The following is a 6,879-nucleotide window of genomic DNA, read 5'->3' as shown; positions in this document are numbered from 1 at the left end:
TCTAGGGCTGAAGGAACAAGGGGAGGAAGTCATGTATCCTGAGTCCAAGAAGCCTGAGCTGTGCTCAGAAGCTGTATTCATGGAGGGACAGAGTTACAGTCAGGCACAAGGTATCAAAGCGGGAGGGAGGAAGAAGACATACTCTACCTCCTCCCCTCCCAGTCTTTGCCCTCCTACAATAGTTCCTGTCGGCTGAATCCATCTGTGTGTCAAGCCAGCCAGGGAGCTTGGGTGATGCTGTTACTGGAGGCCAGCTCCTGGGGCACAGAGGAGGGAGGGGAACTGGAGGAGGCCAAGGCTGAAGAACCTGCACAGTGCAACTCCAACAGAGCACAGGGAATTCCGCCTCCGGGTCTGCCTGCCTATATTCTGGTTACTTTTAGAGATTACTTGGCTCTCCTTAATAACGTAACAATTGATATCTCCGTGGGAGCTCATCTTTGTCTCTTGGGGAACTGGAAGTAACATTTCCTGGGGAGAGTTCAGGGCGTCTGGGCTTACTCCTTCCCTGTGAGACAAAGCTGGAGTCTCTTGGCCTCTAGGGCATGACACATGGCCCGTCTGTTCCTCCGGCTTGTGCCTGATTGGTGCAGGGAGATCACTAGGGCTGAAGGAGAATACTAGCCATACAATTAACCTGTCTGTAGCCCCAAGTGAAAGGGATCTAATTACACCACCTTGACTGGTTTCTTGCCTGGGCCATGCTTCAGTTTCCTGGCCATAAAGTGAAGAAAGAAATGTTTCAGAATTGTGAAAATGAATTAACCCTGGCTGATATGGTATGTCCTCTTCCCTCCCCATATGTAACTATGTTGACACTCAGACAGAAAAAGTGCTGAACGAAAACACTTATATTATGCAAAAGTCACAACACAGCTTCTTGTGGACACCCTATAAGGCAGCAAACCCTCCAAGGGGTTGGATTATGTAAAAAAGCAGTCAGTCACCTAACCTTTCTCTAAAACAACAAACAACCTGGCACAAATAGAGCTTGAACCTCCTGGGGTGCACATTTCTAGAGGCATGACCTTTAGAAATAGTCATTCCTGCGATGCCTGTCGTCTGTTTTTCAGGACATCTTTAGTAGGAAGTCTGCGGCAGCCAGTCTTCTGTGCTCTGTGGGAACAAGGCGGGTGCCAAAGGAGCCTTGGTCTGTGAGGCCCTCACACAACACAGTGTCCACAGTGCAGCTCCTCCATCAGAGAGTGACTCCTCACTGACTCCTTAATCCGTTCTCCAGGGGCTATTTACTGAGAGGACACTTGGTGAACCAGTGTCACTGGACACTTGGTGAACCAGGACAAATATGTGTATTGTAGTTTATCTATTCTGTTCCTTCCTGTTGTTTTGAGCAATTAGTGGGTATCATTTTTTTTTTTTGGTCATGAACATTTCATGAAGTTCCATTTTCCCCATTGTCCCTCAGGCAGGGACTCCTGAAGGCAATGCAGAGGAGGGTGAGGTTTCAGCAGCTGCTGCTGTAAGAGTGCCCATCCCTCCAATGTGAAAATAACCCTGTTGACCTGCTGTCGGGGAGCTGAGTAGGGTGACTCATGGTTTGTGCTTTAAAGGTAACAGATTTGCACTGATGCATTGACATCCTTCCAAGGTAACTACGAACCCCACTGAAAGGTTTTTGTAAGACAATTGGCCAAGGCTAAGTGTGCCACTGGCTGACACTGGAACGGAACTGAAGTTGGGCTTCAGAAGCACTCTTTTCATGAAGGTATAAACACTTTATTTTGAAATGTCTGCAAGGTTTCTGCTCATAAGATGCAACACCTCATCTCCCCTACTTTTTAAAAAAGATTTCCAATGTTTTAGCAATAGTATCTATATTCTTAGCACAGACTTTACCTCTATTGTTTGTGATTTTTTTAAAAAAAATTTAAAGGTTTTTCTCCAGCCCCATAGCTACTCTTTTTTAAAAATAAGATTTTTAAAAATTGATTTTTAGAGAGAGAGAAAGGAAGAGGGAAAGAGCGAGAAATATTGATGTTAGAAGGATACATCAATTGGCTGCCTCCTGCACACCCCCTGCCGGGGATTGAGCCCACAGCCTGGGCATGTGGCCTGATTGGGAGTTGAACCGGCAGCTTCAGAGTATGGGACAATGCCCAACCAACTGAGCCACACCAGCCAGGGCCCCACAGCTACTCTTTATTCCCATTTAAAGGTACCTTCCAGAAGTTAGTAAAGTAATATCACATCTATGCTGAATTTTCCAAGCACAATATTTAAAAGCACTCAATTCCTTAATTTTGTATATTGCTATATCAAATGCTTCTAAGTTCTGGTTTGCAAAATTGGTTCACTTAAACCCATTAGGATGCACAAATATGTCTTCATGTCATCCCAGGTTTCAGCTCTGATTTTCTGGAATAGCAGGCTCACTTGTCAGAGCTCAGACAGGACCACTGTCTCAGGTCCTTGTTCCCATCGGTGACATACCAGGGATAAACTAAGTGATCTGCAAGGAACCTTCTGGTCATAAAGTTCTATGATTCTCACTTGAAGCTCTGATTTCCTTCCTTATTAAAAATATTAAAGTTTGAAATTAAGTGATGGAAGAGAGGGAACGTAGTTAACTCCTATGGCATTTTAATTTGCTGTTTTATATGAAAGGACTTTTAATCCAATAAAAAGGAATAGCCAACCCCTCAAGAACCAAAAAGACACAGCTGGAGCTCAAGGTAACTTGGTCTTACCTCTCACAAGATATCCAAATACATCAGATCTGACAAAAATGGATGGAGGCAGACAGGCTTAACTATAGATGGCAGAGATAGGAATCACGGAGGAAAGAGTAGAAGGAAAACTCACAGGAAGCTTTTTGATTGGCTTCCACTCCCATTTTATTTGCTGATCAACAAAAATCATGATTCTTGGTGTGTGATAACTTTGTTCTTTGTTATTCTTAAATTATGCCACACGATGCTGCAATCTAAGGAAAAGTTGCTTGACATGTGAGCTGGGTAAACAAGATGCCCCAGAGGGGTACCCCAAAGTGGGTGAAAAGCTGATTTGACAAAGGGAAAGATAGACACTGTGGCAAAACTGAATCGGAGCTGTTTGCAGCTCGAGAGAGGGGCTGTGAGAGAAGCCACAATGCACAAGGGGACTCACAAGGAGACAGCAGTATGATTTGAGGTAGGTAGGTCAGAGGGTGACTGGGTGAGGCAGCAAAAAAGTACATTAAACGACCAGACAAATCAGTTGGAAAAATGCATGAAGTGGGGAGCAGCTGCTCAGGGGAGTTTTCATCCATGCAGATTAAAAAAAAAAAAAAAGGCCCAGGGAAGCTAAATTGATAGAGATGCTACGAATTCTAGCATATGAGGCTTGGTAGACAAGAGTTTAGTCTCAGTTGGGGTTGCAGTTTGGAATAAATAAGGAAGGACCGAGTAATGCGATCATTAGAGTTGACAGGAAGGACCAGGTAAGGGAATGATGGACCACAGAGATTGGGAACTTACCACCTAAATAAAACTTGGACTCTGAGATGGCTTTGAGTTGAAGAAGTAGTGGGAAGATGTTTAGTGGAAAGAACCCAAGCACATGAATTTGGGTAAAGAGACACCCCAAATGCCAGAAGTGTTTCCTTTGCCAGGTTCTCTGTCTGGTCACGTGCTTGCATATCCACTACTTTTGAAAGCATGATTTATCCAAATTGTAACAAAACTGCTGATCCCAGCCAGGCCCTCGCCTCCTAAGAACACAAGTACAGATTACAGCAAAAACCTCCCCCTCTGTAAATGACGGCTGGTCATCGTCACCAGATATTGATTTACAGCACGTGAGGTCCAGGCCAGGAGAGACGCCAGACCCATATCTCTGCTTTGGGACAGGCACTCATTATTTAAAATGTCAGGCTTGGAGCGCTTTGGGGGAAAGGGTGTCCTTGTCTTAACACTTGAGGCAGAAGCTCAGGCCCTGGGAAAGAGAAAGACCCTTGCTGGTTTTACTTTCCTAAAGGGTCTGAGGCTGGAAGAGGCCTGGGCCTCTGTGCAGAGGAACCAGCCCCTCTGCATGGCTGGACAGCCTGTACCAATAGGACTTGGTGAGCGCCTGCTTCTTTGTGATAATTCATTTTATGTGTCAGCTGGACTCTACTAAGTCATACCTAGATAGCTGGTAAAATCTTACTTCTGGATATGTTTGTGAGGGTGTTTCCAGAAGAGGTTAGCATTTGAATCCATAGGCGGAGTAAAGATCACCTTCATCAATGAGGTGGGCATCCCCCAATCCATTGAAGGTCTGATTAGAACTAAAAGGCGGAGGAAGGGCACATTCACTCTCTGACTGAGCTGAGATATTCATCTTTTCCTGCCCTTGCGCACTGGAGTTCCCGGTTCTTGGGCTTTCTGTCTCCGACCAGTTTTCACACCATCGACACCCCAATTCTCTGGCCGTCTGACTTGGACTGAATTACACCACTGCTTTCCTGGTTATCTTGTAGATGGCAGATCTTGAGAATTTGTGGCCTCCATAACCTCATGAACAAATCCCTATAATTAATTAATAAAATATATATTGGTTCTGGAGAATATATTCCCTCTGGAGAATCCTGACTAATATATCCTCTCTGTGTCTCATAAGGGATCTCATCAGAGAAGCCAAACTTGAGCATATGATACCAGCTCTCAGTTGCTGGAGCTGAGGGGGCTTTATTTCATAAGTGTAATCATATTTACAATTGGATTTCAAGACTTTTGAGAAAACCCCCATAGATGTTCATCTTTCTTTCTAACTGCGTCTCAGTTAATTTCTAGGGCAGTGTGGTTCTCAAACCTTTTGAATCGGGACGTCTTTATACTCTTAAAAGTTACTGAGGGCCCCAAAGAACTTTCGTTTATGTGGATTATGCCTTGATATGTCCTATATTCCATATTAAAACTGTGGAATTTAAAAAATATTTATTTTTAAATTTATATATAAATAAAAATAAACACAATACAAATTAATCCATTCTTATGAAAATAACTATATTTTTCGAAACAAAAAAATTTAGTGAGAAGAGTAGCCTTGTTTTACATTTCTGCAAATCTCTATAATGTTTGGGTTACTAGGAGACAGATATTCTCATATATGCTTCTGCATTCAATCTGTTGTGATACGTTGCTTTGGTTAAAGATTTACATGAAAAAAATCAAGCCACTTATAGATATGTAGTTGGAAGAAGGGAAGAGCATTTTAAAACCTCTTCAAATAATTGTGGATACTTTTTTTTGACACTACACCAAAACCTGATGAGTGAGAGTTTCTTAAAAGTTACTGACAAGAGGAATCAGAAACCATATCTATAACTTTTAATATTCTTACATTAAAATCCATTAGTTGGCCTTGTACTTTGAGTGGATTGGTTCCCTGAGTTATGCAGCTCTTCCAAAATGTTGATGCGGGATCAGAAAATCACATTCATTAACATCACCATCATCTCATCACAAAAGTCTTTCAGTCTTAGGAAGTGGTTAAGCTCATAGGGATAGATACCAGTTATCTAAAATTCTAGTTTTCATTTGTAACTGCAGATATTATCATTGCCAAAAAATACCATGAATTGTTTTTCTTGAAGTTACAGGCTCACTTCATTCATTTTTTGAGAAACACTCAAGTCTGAGCAACCACAGTTTGTCAGTCAATCGTGCAAGTAAAAATAATATTTGAAAAAAGCAGCTATAGGACACCATCTCAGAAAAGATTTTCCTTGAGACAGCTGAGGGACTTTAGTATGAAGCAGGAATACTTTATATGTTCCTACCATTTTGTTACAAAGAATTTTTCAAAGTCTTGTACTCAAGGGTCAAGATTTAATAAAATTAATAATTTTTACTGCTCCATTAAGGACATTCTTTTTCTTTTTCTTTATTTACAATCCTCACATAGGGACATGTTTTTACTGATTTGTGTTTTTTTGTGTTTTTGTAGAGAGAGAGGAAGGGAGAAACATTGATGTGAAAGAGAAACATGGATTGGTTGCCCCCCTGTTTGCCCCACCCCTCCCCCAGGATCAAACCGGCAACCTTGGTATGTCCCCTGACAGAGAATCGAACCCACCACCCTTTGGTGTATGGCACAATGCTCCAACCTACTGAGCCACCCAACCAGGGCAAGGACATTCTTAAATAAACCTTCCTTCTCTCCCTCCCTCTCTCTCTTCCTCCCTCTTCCTCCCCCAACCCCCGTGCATGGTGGTGAAGAAGAAAATGATTGTTAATATATTTTTGTGCCACTGCATGGATCAGAGCTAAGGTGCAGTATTTTATTCCCATTGCTTTTGCATCATCAGTGTAAATGTTGACAGATAAAAGGGCGAATAACACCTTAATGCTATTATGAAAAGAGTTTTGACCTTAAGGACCCTCTGCAGACCACGTGCTGTTCTAGAAGTGCTCCCACTGTCTACCTCCCTCTAGCAATACTTGGGTAGGATGGAGTTTACTCCTCTGAGAGTGAGCATTTATGAAACATCTTAGAATGCATAATTTTGAGAGAAAATATTTTAATCTCACCTTTGAGAGGTGATGAAGATGGGGTGAAGAGTACTATAATTATTAAGATAAAATTTGCTTTTAAAAACTTGGGCAGTGGGGGGTGAATCAAATAGAATATTCCAATGTGATGACTACAGTCAACAATAATCTAAATTAATGGTTCATGGGTATGTGCATTCAAAAGGCACACGTTCCCAAAATTATTTATTCACTCAATTTTGAAATCTATCATAGAAACTGCCAGCTATTTATCTTCCTAATATTTTAGGTTAGTTGAACATTAAAATCAGTTTGTATTCTCTGAACATATAGCAATTGAGGGTGAGGCGCCAGTGCCCTTGAAGTGTGCTTTGCAGCAGAGAGATATCAAGCTGAGATTTAAACA

This window comes from Miniopterus natalensis, chromosome 4 (assembly GCF_054644295.1).
Source record: "Miniopterus natalensis isolate mMinNat1 chromosome 4, mMinNat1.hap1, whole genome shotgun sequence".
Lineage (NCBI taxonomy): Eukaryota > Metazoa > Chordata > Mammalia > Chiroptera > Miniopteridae > Miniopterus > Miniopterus natalensis.
Note: the sequence above shows the minus strand (reverse complement) of the source record.